General features: G+C 48.0%; 1 long non-coding RNA gene across 3 annotated transcripts in view; it reads right to left on the reverse strand.

Annotated features, from left to right (window-relative positions):
• Positions 1-17,324, reverse strand: part of LOC127483812 (uncharacterized) — a 48,067-nt gene that overhangs the window by 5,255 nt on the left and 25,488 nt on the right. For 2 of the 3 annotated variants that reach the window (XR_016217902.1, XR_016217901.1), the window contains exon 3: positions 3,429-3,704. This is a non-coding gene — a long non-coding RNA (uncharacterized LOC127483812). Of the gene's footprint in view, positions 1-3,428; positions 3,705-7,135; positions 7,177-17,324 lie in introns of those variants that run through there. The other variant, XR_016217903.1, reaches the window with a different exon arrangement.

Raw genomic sequence — 17,324 nt, forward strand, 5'->3', positions numbered from 1 at the left:
AGAAATTAAACAACTGGCTAACGATCCTACAGCGAAAGTCAGGATCGGCACTCAGGCCTGGCTGATTCCAGAGCATGTGGTCCCAATCATTGCAGTCGACTGCCTCACCCGTATACTCGCACACACAGCCATTCAATGCTTGTGCGGTTCACGAGTTTAAGAGGACAGAGGGCAGCTTCCTGCTGAGGGCACAGTAACTGTCGACCAGGGGCTAGAAGAAACCACACAGGGCTCTGGGCTCCTTTGGCTGGGCTGGGCGCTAGAAATATCAGTTTTGTTTCTGTTTTCAGCTTTCAAAAAGCAATTCCATGTGGCTTCTGTGGCTTTGCTATCTTCCTCAATTCATTTCAGACACCAATTTCTCTCCAGCAAAAACCAGGGCCCTGCTCATCTCTGCGGTTAAATCAGGAAAGAGGAGGGAGTGGCTAAGAAAACCTCGCAAGATTCTGACTTCAGAAACACGGGCGTGAAGGGACATGCCCTGCAGATCCGGGCACTACAGCTTCTGAGCTCTTGACGTACCCAGGGGAGAAGAACGCAGGAAGGACTCCAAGGCTGAGCCCACTCTCAGGGAAAGGACTCAAGACTATTAGCAACCATCTCCCCCATGCTGGCCAGACCGGAGCTTTAAGCCAGTCAGGAGGGAGCCCGCCCGGGGGGAGGAGAAAAACCCGCTCTGGATAAAGGGACAGGGCCCAGCAACTGGACAGCAACAGGGAATGGAGCCTTAGATTTTCTGAGGTTGGAGAGTGACAGTGTGGGAAGAGAACAGCTGTTTCCCACAGTCCCCTGAGAAGGGTGTGGCCAACTGGCAGCTCCGAGGTCAAGGGGAGCCGGTGCACTTCCTTTCTCTGAGGTTTCAGGTATGCTACAATAAGTAAACGTTCAAACAGGGCTGCAAACACTGTAGTGGACTTCAGAAGTTTCCATTGGGCAAATTAAGGCTTTCAAAACATAAAATCAGGGGCAGGCATTGGAGCAGCAGTTAGGATGTTGCCCACGTTCCATACTGGAGTCTCTGGGTTCAAGTCCTGGTTCTGCTTCTGATCTCAGCTTCCTGCTAATGCCCCTGGGAAGCCCCAGGTGATGACCCAAGTGCTCGGGTCCTAGCCACTCATGCAAGTGATCCAAACTGAGTTTTAGCTTCCTGGCTTCAACCAGGTCTAGTTCTGGCTGTTGCAGGCATTTGGGGAATGAATCAACCGATGAAAGATCTCTCTCTTAAAAATAAATGAAACAAAAAGTTTTCAAAAATGTATACAAAACAGTGTAAGCATTCAATTTGCAAATAATCACAGAATTAATTTTAAAAATTTGTGGGCCATGTACTAAAGGCAGACGTAAGTTTAAAGCTGATGAACATCTCTGAGTGTCAGAGAGAGGGAGGGAGATACACACACACACACACACACACATGCACACAGATCCTCATCTGCTGGTTCACTCTCCAAGTGGGCACAACAGTCAGGACTTGGCTAGGCCAAAGTCAGGAACTAGGAACTCCACCCAGGTCTCCCACATGGTGACAGGGGCCCAAATACGGGCACCATCCTCCACTGCCTTCCCAAGAGCATTAGCAGCAAGCTGGATGGGAGTCGGAGCAGCCAGGACTTGAACCGCACTCCAGGATGGTATGCCTGCATCGTAAGTGGCAGCTTAACCCACTACACCACAACGCCAGATCCTGGAAATAAACACTTAAAAACCCAAATCTGAAGCTGCCTATGGGTGTGAGATCCCTACATGAAAAGCCTCTTCAGTGTGCCCCCTGGACAGATCCAAGAGAACCCCTCAACAGACCCTAAGTGTGGCCCCTGAGCCGCTGTGCAGGGTCAGGCTGGGGGACGAGTAGAGCAGCCCGTCCAGGCAGGTTCGGGCACATGGGAGGGAAACCAGAGCCTGGCGGTGTTCCCGAGTGTGCCAGCCTCCTGGGCCCACCCCATGGGTGCCTGCGCATGCCCCTCGCCGCCCTCCTGGCCTCCACGCCCCTCTGTCCTCCAGCCGACTTGGCTGCTGGCAGCAGGAAGGGAAGCAATGACAGTTACAAGATGCTGTCCTTTCACCTGAGGAAGGAACTTCTCTAGTCGGATGCAGAGGTGTCGGGGAGGGGAAGGAATGGGAGAAACTTCTCATCTAGCCCCTGCAGTATTGTGAGATTGCAACAGCACCAGAGGCTTGACTGGACTCTGGGCTCAGCATGCCATGTGACAGCAGGCTGCAGGAAGACGGGAGAGCAAGCCAGCCTGAACAACTGTCACTGCCTGCAAAGCAGGTGCATCAGTGGTGTTGGCAGTGGGGGCCCCAGCACATGCTCTCCCTCTGGGAGGTGCACTCAGACATGTGCAGCCTAAGGGACCACCAGCTGCACGCATCAGGGGTCCTGCAGGAGGCCCACAGCTAGGTCTGTGACATCCAAGCAGGCCAGGCAGCCTGGGCACTGCAAGAGAAAGGGGTGGGGGCAGGGAGGAAACCCGAGTTCTTGGCTGCCGGATGCTTTTCTATTTCCTGAAGACACAACCGGGAGCCTCAGGCTGTCTTCACTCCTGAGGAGCAAGGATTCCAGGAACAAAGGCCACACCCAGGCAGACTTGGGTGAGGCTGGGACTCAAAGTCCAAGGCCAGCCCTGACATGGGCAGAGAGATCATCTGCTGTAAAACCCAGTGTCTTCAGCTGGTACAGTAGGGTCTGCTTCCTGCCTCGCAGGTCTCAGCACCCTCCCTGCAGATGGAAAATATGAGACGTGGGGAGGGGGCGGGGTAGGGAGCCCCTTGGCTGGCCAGCCCTCAGCACCACGGTGGTAAACACCTGGAGAGAGGCCAGCCGTCTGGCGCCTTTAGCCTTCCATGTGTCCCCAGCCAAGATTCAGACCTGCATATTCTGGGCTCTTTCTGCCCCAGTTCACCCGAGCTTTAAATTATCCAGACCTGGGTCTGTCGACCAGGGGCTTACTTTGTCCAAAATGTCCCTCTGGCTCTAGACTGCCACCACAATATGCATTCTTACAAGTGGAGTGCTGAGGCAAAAGTGTGGGCCGGCACAGTCTGGCCGCGCCTCGCCTGAGTCAGGCCACGGCGCCACAACGTGCTCCTCCCTCCGGCGGTGCCCACGAGGCAGCAACGATCAGGTAAATTAGAGACCCCGCTGGAGCCAGCTAATCGTGGCAATTTAGGGAAAATAAGGCATATGCAGAGTCTGGGGGAATCAGTCCTGAGGTGGTCAAATCTCTCCTTCATTGGCTCATTCCAGAAACCACCCTGCATAATGAAAGATGGGAGATTATTCAGGAATGACAACCGGAACCACATCACAGAGTCTTGGAACACGCCTGTGATAATAGCAGTAGCGGTAATAACTAACGTGCTTCAGGCTATGCAACATCGCTGGCTTACCACGTGCTGGGCAGTTCTAATGCCTTACAGGCACTTACCTGGGAACTTGATTTCCATGTGCACAGGAGGACCTCTCACTGCCAGGTGTCCCCAAGCAGTTCCCTGGAAGACACCCCTTGCTGTCTCTCCACTTCTGACACAGACCTGTTGCGACTCTCCAACCCCAGCGTTCTAGCTCATGCTGCAGCCACAGGAGCAGGTGCATGGGAGAAACGGACCGCAGGCACTGTGTAGTCTCTGGAAGGCAAGTCCTGTTTGCTTGCTGCTATTGTTCTTCCAGGGAGTGGGGGCTAGGAGCAGGGGTCACTCAATCTCTGGAAACACAATAATAAAATAAAATAAACTACGTAAAAATCATTCAGAAACTGTGAAATCTAAAATTGTTGATCTCAAAGAAGTTGTGAGCAGAATGATGGTTATCAGCTGCTGCAGGGAGTGGAAAGGAGGGAGGGGTGGGGAAAGGCTGGTCAGCGGTGTGAGTTACAGTTAGATAGGAGTTAGAAGTTCAGTCATTCTATTGCAAAGTAGGATGACTATAGATAATGATGTACTGTACATACATATGCTTTTTTAAAAGATTTATTTATTTATTTATTTGAAAGTCAGAGTTACACAGAGAGAGAAGGAGGGGCAGAGAGAGAGAGAGAGAGGTCCTTCATCCCGATTCACCCCCCAGATGGCTGCAATGGCCAGAGCTGTGCCGACCCAAAACATAAGCCAGGAGCCTCTTCCCGGTCTCCCATGTGGGTGCAGGGTCCCAAGGACTTGAGCCATTCTTTACTGCTTTCCCAGGCCATAGCAGAGAGCTGGATTGGAAGTGGAGCCGCCGGGACTTGAACCAGCACCCATATGGGATGCTGGCACTGCAGGCGGCATCTTTACCTGCTATGGCACAGCGCTAGCCCCATAAAATATGATTTAAAAATTAGATTTAATATCCCCTCCATCAAGCACACATGCAGGGCCAGTGCTGTGATGTAGCAGGTAAAGCCACTTCCAGCAATGCTGGCATCCCATACGGGTGCCAGTTCGAGTCCTGGCTGCTCTACCTCTGATCCAGCTTTCTGCTATGGCTTGGGATGACAGTGGAGGATGGTCCAAGTGCTTGGGTCCTTGCACCCACGTGGGAGACTGGGAGGAGGCTCCTGGCTCCTGGTTTTGGATCTGTGCAGCTCCAGCTGTTGCAGCCAATTGGGGAGTGAACCAGCGGGTGGAAGTCCTCTCTCTCTCTGCCTCTCCTCTAACTCTGAATTTGAAATAAATAAATAAATCTTAAAAAAAAAAAAAAAACAGCACACATGCCTTGCATGGTGCACATTAGGGTAAGTGTTGTTCCAACACTAGCTTGCATGAACCATGTTTCTCTGGAGGAGCTGTCCCATTGGGGTAGGCAGTGCAAAGAGCTTCTGTAGCTGGCCACTGGGTGGTGGCTGCACAGCTGAGCACCGGTGCCTAGGGAGCTTCAGCGGCTGCATCATGTGTTGTCCTCTCGACGGACCTGTGGAGGCGGTGCAGCATCCCAATTACACATGAGAAAGCTAAGGTTCAGGGAGGTCAAGTGACAGCCTCACTATCATGCAGCCATTAAGATCGGAGTTTGGATGGAAGCCAGGCTCACCTGACTCCAAGGACCACAACTCCAGACCAGGTGCAAAGCAAGGTAAGGACAAGAGAGTGTCCAAAGTTATGCCCCATGGCTCCCTAATTACACATGTGATTGTAGAATCCTGCCAACTCCAGCCTTTCTGGTCTCCTTGTTTTCTCAATCCAGTTCCAATGCATGCTTTTTAGATGTGTCCCAAGTGGAGTCCGCCTTCAGCTGCAAAGAGCTGCTCAGACGACTGGAGCTAGCCCAACTGGTAGGTCTGAGAAAAAGCGTCACTTCCGGAGCCGTCGTCCAACAAGCACAGCTGGACTAGAAGGACCCAGATGCCTGTCCTGGTGCAGGAGGGCTGCCCCCAGTCCTGCTGAGCCTGACTAGGGGGTGTCCTGGCTATGGAAGCAGGCATCACTGGCTGGCACCCTGAGTCTGGAGGCTCTCTGGGAGCCCTCCTGAGTGCACATGAGCTAGCCTCTGCGTGGATTCACATCCCAAGGAGCCAACAGCGGTTCCGGGTCTGGCATGTCTAGCAAATGCAGCACTCAAGCCTACGGCACTCCAATTGTTACCTCATGTTGTAAAGGCACTAAAGCTGCAAGCAATTAGCACTGCATCTGTAAGACCAGGGGGAATCGACCAAGAGAACAGGGGCTTAAAATGACTATTTTGGTCCATATGGAAAATTGGTAGGCTGTGTGCATGGTACACTCCTTTCAGATATGTTTTTTTAAAACCTTACATTTTTTAAAATTGGGGTTTTGAATGTTATTCCAGAAAAAGCAGCAGGATTCCTTTAACATCAGACAGAGATCTGTAAGTAAATTAAAAAGCTGTTGGAACCTCCAGTAAGGAAATTAACATTATGAATGAACTTGGGCATTAGAGCAAATTAATCAAACTACATAAATTACAACTTTAATCAGTCATGGAATTTCAATACTCGAAAGGACCTTGGAAATTATCTGTCCTGAGAGCAAGAATTATGGAAAATAAATAGGCAAGTGGAGAAGAACCTCCAAACTAGAGAAATGCACAAAGAAACAAAGAGGAGGCAGCGTGCCTGATGGTTTGAAAGCTTCTGGGGGTTTGCACCCACAGCCTGGCTTCGAAGCGAGGCTCTGCTTCTTGATGGTAGTATGAACAGGTTGAGCTGTGAACTCCCTGAGCAACAGTGTACACCTCTGTAAAACAGGTGCAAAATAAGGTGACCTCAAGTCTTAAAGGAGACCATTCATAGAGAGGGCTTAGAATGGTGCCTAGGACACCATATGGTGCCTGGGATATCAGCGCTCAGTAAATATTAGCTCCATGGAAAAGGAAACTCCACAGACAGAATCTAAGTGAGCCAGACTGGCGCTCTGTGTATCACTGTGCTCCTTCTGTTTCAACCGTGCATGAAGTAAAAGACAAAACGCAGTGCATGTAAGCACACAGATAGCTGACCACAAAACACTTTTTATTTCTGGATGGCAGGGAACCACATTTCAGCTGTAAAGGAAGGCGGACCTGAGAAGTGAGAGAAGAGGACCCGTGAGACCATGAGGCTCCCCTCCTATAAGGTTTACTGAGAGCTGCTTCCAACGGCCAATGTTCAGAATTCTGGGTGAATTCCTGGCCCAAACGGGTTCAAAATGAATGAACAGCGACCGTGTTCTACTTTAGCCTGGAGAGGGACTTTGTGCTGCAATAGAAGTGACTGCACAGGAAAAGTTAGATGTTAACAATTAGAAATATCTTACACGGCTGGCGCCGCGGCTCACTAGGCTAATCCTCCGCCTTGCAGTGCCGGCACACCAGGTTCTAGTCCCAGTCGGGGCGCTGGATTCTGTCCCGGTTGCCCCTCTTCCAGGCCAGCTCTCTGCTGTGGTCCGGGAAGGCAGTGGAGGATGGCCCAAGTGCTTGGGCCCTGACCCCATGGGAGACCAGGAGAAGCACCTGGCTCCTGGCTTCGGATCAGCGCGGTGCGCCGGCCGCAGCGCACCAGCCGTGGCGGCCATTGGAGGGTGAACCAATGGCAAAGGAAGATCTTCCTCTCTGTCTCTCTCTCTCACTGTCCACTCTGCATGTCAAAAAAAAAAAAAAAAAAAAAAAAAAAAGAAAGAAAGAAAAAGAAATATCTTACAACACAACACGGATAACACTTACTGAAGGAAGGAGTGCAGCATTCTGGAAGAAGTGCAGTTCCTACAATAGAAAAAACCCTGAAGCTGTCAATGGGTACTGTGAGATCAGGGGGAGGAGAGGTAATCCCTTCAACCCTCAGTTTTCCCACACAGAAGTTGTTAAAGGCCAGCAATGGCCTGCCACACTGCTGGTACCAAATACATACGCGTGTCTTCTTCCCATTTCTTCCACATTCATTAAATTCATAAACAGCTCTAGGGGCAGGTGTCTGGCATTGCAGTCAAGAAGTCACTTGGCACTCCTTCATCCCATACCAGACTCTGGTTTGAGGCCTGGCTTCCTATGAATGCACTGTCTGGAGAGTTCCAGCTTCCTACTAATGCACACCCTAGGAGGTAGCAGGTGATGGCCCAACTAGAAGGGTCCCTCCTGCCCATGAAGGAGACCTGGTTTGAGTTCCTAGCTCCCAGCTTCAGCTTAGTTCAGCCCCAGCTGTTTTTGGGCATTTGAGGAGTGAATAACAGATATAAACTCTCTCTCTCTCTCTCTCTCTCTTTGCCTTTCAACTAAATATAAATAGACATTTTAAAATTTAAAAATAAACAGTTCTATTTTTGAGCAGGAAAAGAGGGCTAGACTCACTTGACTGTGTATCTCACACTGATAGGAAGTGCAGCTGTTTAGACGGACACCCAGGAAGAGACAGCACTCTCCAGTCAGCAACAATGCACCTGAACTACAGAGGGAATTAGCTCTGGAATGCAAATTTCCCAAACGTATAGTGGCAGACAAGACAGCTGTAGAGCGTGTAGAGCGAACAAGAGACAGGGGTCTTCACCCTATTTCTGCTAACTGGCTTTTTTACCTTAGGCTCCTCACTTAACATTTAACCTGTGTCTCTTGCTCCCAATCTATAGAATGAAGGCTTTCAGTAGACAATATCCAAAGGCCCCTAGAGCTTTCAAAATCCTATGTCTGTGGTTTGGCTCATGCTATTAAAAAAAAAAAAGTGTGACTACGCTCAACTCCAACAGCCATAGGGCCTGGCTTCAAGTCTTCCTCCTCAGTTCAAGCCATGCGTTGTGGCCTGGGCTGGTTGCTCCCTGTAGGTAGATATCATATATATATATATATATATTTTTTTTTTTTTTTTTTTGACAGGCAGAGTTAGTGAGAGAGAGAGACAGAGAGAAAGGTCTTCCTTCTGTCGGTTCACCCCCCCCCCAAATGGCTGCTACGAATGGTGCATTGCGCCGATCCGAAGCTAGGAGCCAGGTGCTTCCTCCTGGTCTCCTATGCAGGGGCAGGGTCCAAGCACCTGGGCCATCCTCCACTGCTCCCCTGGGCCACAGCAGAGAGATGGACTGGAAGAGGAGCAACCGGGATAGAATCTGGTGCCCTAACCAGGACTAGAACCTGGGGTGCTGGCATCGCAGGCAGAGGATTAGCTTAATGAGCCGTGGCGCCAGCCTTGTAGGTAGATATTGTGCAAACAACATACAAATGAGCCAGGCTGCCAGCTGTCCCTGCTGTCCCTGCCCCTATTGCTCCCTCTGGAGCTCACCTGAAGCCATGTGAGCTGGGAAAACGTGGATCGGCCATGAAAAGAGGATCTGATTGTGAAAATGAGATTCCTGTTGAGTTTAGAGCAGCAAACATGCTCTGAAGACTGCTTTATAGCTAAATGATGCCTCATGAATTAAAAAAAAAAAAAAAAAAAAAAAAAAAACAAAGCATTACCACCCACAACTCTTCAGGGTGTCCTATGGCTGAAACAAATTTTACTAACTCCCATCTGACCCCACCCTCTAAACGTTTTATGGTTAGAATTAGCATGGAGGTGCATGCTAATCCTAGTCCTTATACTCAAATCAGTGAAAGAGCGTAGGTTTTACAGAATTTTAAGATCTCACATACCTAACTATCTGATTCAGCACTCTAATCTTATAGTTCTCCCAATAATTAGCAGAGTTCTGTATCTAGTAGGCTGTAGCTCCTCAAAAACAGAAGTGATGCCTCCTTCCTTCCTACACTGAAACTGCTCACATTCATTTCCTAGGGCCACCATAATCAACTACTACAGACTAGATGGCCTAAAGCATAGGAATGTTATTGCCTGACAAGTCTGGACTTCTAAGATGAGGGTGTCAGCAGTGCTGGTTTCTTCTGAGGTCTCTGACCTTGGCTTGCAGATGGCCCTCTTCTCTCCTGCCTTCATCTGTCCACATCTCCTCTTCCTACCAGGATACAAGTCCGGTTGGATTCAGGCCCACCCTAATCATCTCATTTGCACTTAATTACCTCTTTAAAGACCCTCTCCAAATACATCACATTCTGAGGGACCGAGTTAGGACTCCAACACATTAAGGGGGAGGTGGGGGCAAATTCAGCCCATAACGCTGCTCAGCGAGTGTTGCATGAATGGTGGAAGCATGGATGCATGGTGCATGGATGGACGGACAACCAAGTGACCAACAGATACTGGATGGATTGAATGAACAACACAATCACTTGTGGAGACTGGGTTTTGCTGCAACATCTTCTCAAAGGTTTTAATCCAGTCTTAACATTTTTTAACAATTATTGCTCATTAAACTCTTCCAAGCTGACAAAAAATGGCCACCTGCAGACTTACCAATGCTACTTTCTCTGTCCTAATCATTCTTGTCTTTAATGGCTTCCTATAGCCAAGAGAAAATCAGCATTTGCCTGTAAAAATAACTACTACGTTTTCTATAACTACCTACATACTTGGTCTTCACATTAAGAAAACAGAAAGAACTAAGAGAACAGTTTTAGATCTGTTGTTTGATATTTCAGTATTTGTTTGCTTTTAACTGAACCTGGCTATACTCAATTTCTACATTGTTTTAGCACTTTGATTCCATTTAATAGATTATAGAAATGCCCATACAGAATTATAGGGAAGAGGAAAATGTCTACCACGGACATTAGACAATCTCTTTCCTGAGTCACCTAGTCACTCTGAGTGTTTATTACATCCCTAATGACATAAAAATTCACAAACCAACCCTCCATTACCATGGTTCCTTTTGTATTTTTCCCTCAGGCTATAGAATGAACTTGGTCCTATGGAAAGCTACCAAGGTCATTGTGAATGCTTCTGGTCAGGGGTTAGACAGGTGCCTCTGCACCTATGCCCTGCTCTGTCCTGCCCTGCCCTGAGTCCTGTGCTGGGAATCTGACTGAGAACTTTCCTAGCGCCAGCCTACATCACAGCAGGAAGTGCCACCTGTGGTCACACCCAGCCATAATGAATGAACTGTTTCATGAGCCTGATTCACTGGTGTATGAGCCCATGTGGGCATTCATTCATTTATTCACTCCTCATTCATCCATTCTCCACTGGAGATCTTGCTTAACAGATAAGCCATAGCATAATTGTCCCTTGAAGCAAATGTGGTAATTTTTTAAAAGTCCCATTATGATTCAGAACATTTCTGTGCTTCTAAATAACGGAGAGAGATAGACGGATAGTGTCAGTTGTGGCCGTATAGCATGTGAGTTAGGTATTCAAATTTAAACTTAAATTTATTGTGGTTCTTTGTCAGTGACAATGATGAGTAATCTTGCCTCTGACCCTTGGACAGACTGGCCACTCTAAACTTAGAACTAACCCATGCGATTGTCCCTCTGCTGCCTTCCCCCGAGTCTTCCTGGGGTGAAGCAGAGTGAATGAAGATTCTTGACTGAATACCCATGCAGAATGAGTCCATGAGGCTTGAAGTGCCCCACCCCACCCCCACTCCCACCTGCAGCGTTCTCTCCCAATCCTGCACAGCAAGACATTCCTCTTAGGAGCTGGTCAAACACATTCATGTGCTATAAAACTTCTTGTTAGGGACTCAAGCCAAGTGACCTCTGATCTGTCTTGTCTGCCTCTCTTCGAAAAATGTGCTTTCACTGTCCTGTTTCAGACATGTTTTACTGTAAACCACTTCACATTCTTTTGGAGAGTAGGTGGCACGCACGCCATAGTTGAAGAAAGCCTTCAAGCCAGCATGATCTTTCCAGTGTCAGAGACATTCAGTGAGGAGGAGGTGACGGGGAGAGCTGGGTCCCCTCGGGCACACCAAACTGGGGCACCTGTCACTCCCATCGTCAGGCCTTGTGCCCTGCAGGCTGAGGGACGGTGGAAGAACCATGCAGAGGCCTGTTCAGAGACCCTTTCTGCCAGAAGCAGGGCTCCTGATTCACTGGAGCCTGACAATTTCACGTCACAGGAGGACAGGATGCAGCCAAGAGTTGCTGCTTGGTCCTATTTTTGGCCCGTGAGGGAGAACCAGCAGGATGACAGCCTGGAAGTGACTGGCACTTGGAGTGAAACGGGACCTTGTCATCATACGATTTGCCAGAGCCATGGAAGAGAATCTGAATACTTTGTGTTCCCAAGACAGGAGGAAAGCAGAGCTCCACAAGTCCTGAGTAAAGAAGGTGAGTCAGTGAATTACGCAGAGGGCAGCAGGAGATGGGGGATAAAGTACGCTCGGGAGCCTGCATAGACCTGAGTCAGGCTCCGGGCCCTGCTCTTCCAGGTGTGCAAACATCACCTCCCTCTCTCTCAATCTCCCCATATGTAATCATGCATAATAAGATCTACCTTATAGCTGAGTGTGAGTGCCTGAATCATGGTAAACACTCCATAATGGTTAGCTATTGTCATTGTAGTGCTTACCACTATGTGTAAGACACAAAGCTCCATTCTCTTTTGACTTCATGGCCAGAGACTCTGCTCATGTAGAACCTGGTATAGAAGGATTGGAGGCTCCACATAACTCAGTGCTCACTGTCCCTTCATATACACTTTTGGAGAGGAAGAAGACAGTGAGTATTGAAGACACCACTATGTCTCCATGAGATTCTATTTGGCAAGGACACTTAGAAAGGCAGGAAGGGACTGCAGCCAAGAGCAGATACAAAGGAGTGGCAGGGAAAAAAAAGAATGCAGTCAGCCAAGTGGGAGGTGGGGGCTGGGATCATACATCCCTAGAACCACGGCGAGAGCAGGAATATGTTCAGAACAAGAGAAAGGACAAGAGAAGTGCTGGCCTGCAGCTTGGGGAAGATGCCACAGTCAACTTACAGAGAAAGCAGAATTACTCTGCTCCTACATTGTTTCCATCTTCTCTATCAAGAATGATCTTTGAGCCAGAAAGGAGAGCAAAAACATGGCTAAGAGGAAATTAATGTCTGAGATGGTGAGAAGGTAGGAGGGGAGCACCTGGCTGCCGCAGGGAAGCCTTTAGCCTCAGACAAATTACAGCTCAGCACTGTCTACGAAAACCAAAAACCGAGATGCTCACTGCAAAAGGGACAGTAAAATAAACAGCCCCAGGCCCCTAAGAGAGTAACAATTCATATGACGGGCATTTGGCACAACAGTTAAGCTGCTGCTTGGGACACCTGCATGCCATATGGGAGTATTTGGTTCAAGTCCCAGCTCTGCTTCTGATTCCTCTTGGGTTTCTCGCTATGTAACCTGGGAGAACGCAGGTGATGGCTCCAGTGGTTGGGATCCTGCCACCCACGTGGGAAACCTGGATTGAGTTCCCAGCTCCCTGCTTTAGCTGGCTCAGCCTCAGCTGTTGGGGGCATGGAGGCATTTGGGGAGTGAAGCATCAGATAGGAGATTCTCTCTCTCTCGCTCCACTCTCGCTCTTGCTCTCTCTTTCTCTCTCCTATCTTTCTGCCTTTCAAAGACATTTTTAAAAAATAATAAGTCATGACTACAATATCTGACATTATCTGAAAATGGCAATACAATAATATTCTCATATATGTGAGTTTATGAAGCATGCTAGAACGTCTAGAAACTCACAGAGACAAATATCTCTATTTATTAACAGATTTAGCAAAGCTCAAGCAGAAATTAGTCACTGTGTTGCTACAGGAAGATGAAGGCTGTCCAGATTAACCTCACCTCCTTTGACAGAGGCAACCCTGGGGGTTCCTGGAACTCAGGTGCTAACTTTGTTCCACAGACATTGTCAGGTTAGGAAATGGTAACACACCAGGCTGCACAATCTCTCTGCGGCCCAAGTAGGAAAAAAACGCAGGCTCCATGACAGCACTCCATGAGCACTGCAGAGGCTCAGAGGACTGGGCACCAGGGTCATATTTGTCTCTAGAAGGGTTCTAAGGGCATATGACTCAGTCTTCAGTGAGGCTTTGCACAGACAATGGTCACCAGTGGCAGGACAAAGGAAGTCTGCTGACACCTGCTGGGAGAGAGACCAGGAGGCAGCTGGGCAGGTGCAGAGGCCTGAGCACCCAGGCTGTGTCATGTCAAGGAAGTTACTTACACTCTCGGACTTGATTTTCTCATCTGAGAAATGGGGGAGGGGATAACTGAATCTATAATAATTGCATCTATTGTACAATATGAGGCTAAATACAGCATTTAGAACAATACCTGACTATGAAAGTTATTTTTGTGAATAGGATCCCAACCACCTCCAAAATGAAACCTACAAAGATATTTACAACCTAAAAGTCTAACAACAGAGGGTCAACAGTATATACATATGATGAAATATTACAGCCAATAAAATTATGTTACAAGCAACAAAAGCAAAAATAAACAAGGGAGACTACATTAAATTCAAAAACTTCCACATAGAAATGAAGCAATCAACAAAATGAGAAGGCAGCTAAAGGACTAGGAGAAAAAAATACTTACAAACCACACATCTGATAAAGGATTAATATTCAGATATATATAAGGAACTCAAGAGAAAAAGCAAACAACCCAGTTTAAAAATGGGCAAAAGACCTGAAAGACATTTCTGAAAAAAGTTATAGAAAAATGGCCAACAGGTATACAAAGAGGTGCCCTGTCACTAATCAACAGGGAAATGGGAACCAAAATCACAATGAGATGTCAACTCATACCTGTTGTCATGGCTACTATCAAAAAGATAAGAGAGAGGCCAGTGTTGTGGCATAGTGGGGCTACTGCCTGTGATGCAACCTCACCCCATAAGGGTGCTGATTCAAGTCCCAGCTGCTCTACTTCTGATGCATCTGGGAAAGTAACTGACGATGTTCCAAGTCCTTGAGCCCTTGCCACCCACGTGAGAGACCCAGATGGAGTTGCAGGCTCCTGGATTTGACCTGACCCACTCCTGGCTGTTGCAGTCATTTTGGGAATGAACCAGTGGATGGAAGATGTCTTCCTCTGTCTCTCCTCTCTCTGCCACTGCATCTCTCAAATAATAAATCTCTTTTTCTAAAAAAAAAAAAAAAAAGACAAAAGATAAGTGTTGGTGGTGATGTGGAGAGAGGGAACCCTTATGCACTGTTGGTGGGAAGGTAGATTGATGCAGCCATCATGGAAATCCATTTGGAGGTTCCTAAAGAAATTAAAAACAGAATTACCTTCTTTTTCAGAAATCCTTCTTCTAGGTGTAAATCCAAAGGAAATGAAATCCCCCCACCTTATAAAGATATCCGCATTCTCATGTTCATTGTAGCATTAGTTACAATAGACAAGATAGGGAAACAATTCGAGTCCATTGCACACATAGACACAAAAACACACACACTCTCCACTGGGATATTATTCAGCCTTTTAAAAGAAGGAGATCCAGGCTGGCGCTGCGGCTCACTAGGCTAATCCTCTGCCTGCGGCGCCGGCACTCAGGGTTCTAGCCCCAGCTGGGGCACGGATTGTGTCCCGGTTGCTCCTCTTCCAGTCCAGCTCTCTGCTGTGGCCCAGGAGTGCAGTGGAGAATGGCCCAGGTGCTTGAGCCCTGCCCCTGCATGGGAGACCAGGAGGAAGCACCTGGCTCCTGGCTTCGGACTGGCGCAGCGCCAGCTGTAGCGGCCATTTGGGGGGGGTGAACCAATGGAAGGAAGACCTTTTCTCTCTGTCTCTTTCTCTCTCACTAACTCTGCCTGTCAAAAAAAAAAAAAAAAAAAAAAAAAAGAATTAAAAAAAAAAGGAGATCCTGCCATTTGCAGCAACATGGATGAGGACATTATGCTAAACAAAGTAAGTCAGACATAGAAAAATACTTCATGATGTCACATATGTGTGTAATCTAAAAACAAAAAAAAATCAAACACACAGAAACAGAAGGCAAAACAGTGGTCCCCAGGGCTGGGGGAGGGAGACTGGGATGTTGATGGTCAAAGGGTATCAAAAAACAAGTCGGGCTGGTGCTGCGGCTCACTAGGCTAATCCTCCACCTTGTGGCACCAGCACACCAGGTTCTAGTCCCGGTCAGGGTGCCAGATTCTGTCCCGGTTGCCCCTCTCCCAAGCCAGCTCTCTGCTGTGGCCAGGGAGTGCAGTGGAGGATGGCCCAAGTGCTTGGGCCCTGCACCCCATGGGAGACCAGGAGAAGCACCTGGCTCCTGCCATCGGATCAGCGCGGTGCGCAGCGACCACTGGAGGGTGAACCAACGGCAAAGGAAGACCTTTCTCTCTGTCTCTCTCTCTCACTGTCCACTCTGCCTGTCAAAAAAAAAAAAATCAATAAATAAAAACAGAATCCTGTTAGAGAAGCAGAGTTAGTGCAATGAACTGAGTCCCTCCAGGATGAGGAGCGTGATGGAGGCAGAGGTATCGTTTGGAGAAGGCGCTCTCTGAGGACATGGGGTCTGAGTGGGAAGAGCAAAGGCCCTCAACAGGAAAGGGCACGCATTGGACAGAAGCTGAGGCGGCTGGGGCAAGTGGGCTGGGGGAGTCTGGAAGGCACTGAAGCTGGAGAAGCCACATCAGGCAGGGCCCTGCAGGCCAGAGAAAGCATGACTGGTTTCATTTTACATGAGGGAGAGGCGACGGGAGGACGTTGAGAGCTGAGAGCTATGATTTTCAAGAATCACACTGGTTATTTTTATAGAGAATAGACAGAAAAATGGAAGCAGGGAAACCAATTTTAAGGAATAATAGACTAGTAGTTTTGAAATCATTTAGGAAAGAAAAGGTAGTAACTTAGATCCAGAGAAAATGGTGAAAAATGCAGACTTAGAATATATTCTACATCATGCGGTCCCAATATTATAACAAATAAACACACACACACTCATACACACACTGGAAAGATGGGTCTGCAGATGGTCATAGTGGTTAACTCTGGATCATGCTATTCATGGTGACTTTAATTTCCTCCTTTTCACTTTTCTGCATTTTGTCAAAGTTTCTACCACAAACATGCACTATTTAAGCAATCAGAAGTGAAAAAGGACATTCTTGAAAAAGAGAAAAATCAAGGACAGGCTCAATGAGGTATGGATCAGCAACAGCCTAAGTAAAGAGACGTCTGGGATTTGACTGGCAGCACGTTCAATGTCAGCTGACAGGGAAGTGGCCATCTAAACAAGGAGTGCCTGCCAAAGCTGCAGGCATAGGGCACTGTGCTCTGTGTTAGGAAGGGGCTGTTCCTTTCCACTCTGCTATGTTGGAGTTCACCTGATGGAGCACATGTGGTCTTGGGCTTCCCAGTCTAAGATCTAACCGAGCTAGAGCAGAGTCAGGACTGCCAACATGATAGCACTGAGCACTCACTCTGCTCCAGGCATTTTAAACTGTGTTGTAGCTCAGTATATGGCCACTTGATTCACTTAGGATGTCCAATGATTCACTTAGGAAACCTGGTTGTGTTCTTGGCTTGCAGCTTCGGCCCAGTCTCACCTTAACTATTGCAGGTCTTCAGGAAGTGAACGAGCAGGTGGGAGATCTCTTTGTGAGCTCAGTGAGCAAGTTAAAAAAAAAAAAAAAGTCCTAGGTGCTATATGACTTTGGACATGCTACTAAGACTTCCTAAGCCTCAGTTTCCTCATGTAGTCAAAGGAGGATGTTTTTGTAGATGAGGTTGTTTAAAATTAAATTAATTAACACATTAGAGCAGCTGGCATAGTGCTTATAAGCTCAATAAGCATTAGCTAATGTTAAAAATGTGAGATCACTCAGTAAGTAAGTATGAGAGCCAACGGAGAAGAGTCTGAGGGTCTGCATGGTTATTTGGTGAAGATCTGTCCCATGGAAGAAGGCAGAGGCTCAGACTGACTTCAGGAAGCTGGACCAGATTCAGCAAACATGGCGGTTACAGCGTGTCCAGTAGGATGCAACCTGCATTCGGTTAGGTGGGCAATGTCACTTCCTTTTCTGCCAAAGAGGACACAGACCATCCTCACCCAAAGAAGAGTCATTTAGTGGACATCTTAGTTATGATGCTGTGAGATGC

This window comes from Oryctolagus cuniculus, chromosome 12 (assembly GCF_051225735.1).
Source record: "Oryctolagus cuniculus isolate XC-2025 breed Fujian yellow rabbit chromosome 12, ASM5122573v1, whole genome shotgun sequence".
Taxonomy (NCBI): Eukaryota; Metazoa; Chordata; class Mammalia; order Lagomorpha; family Leporidae; genus Oryctolagus; species Oryctolagus cuniculus.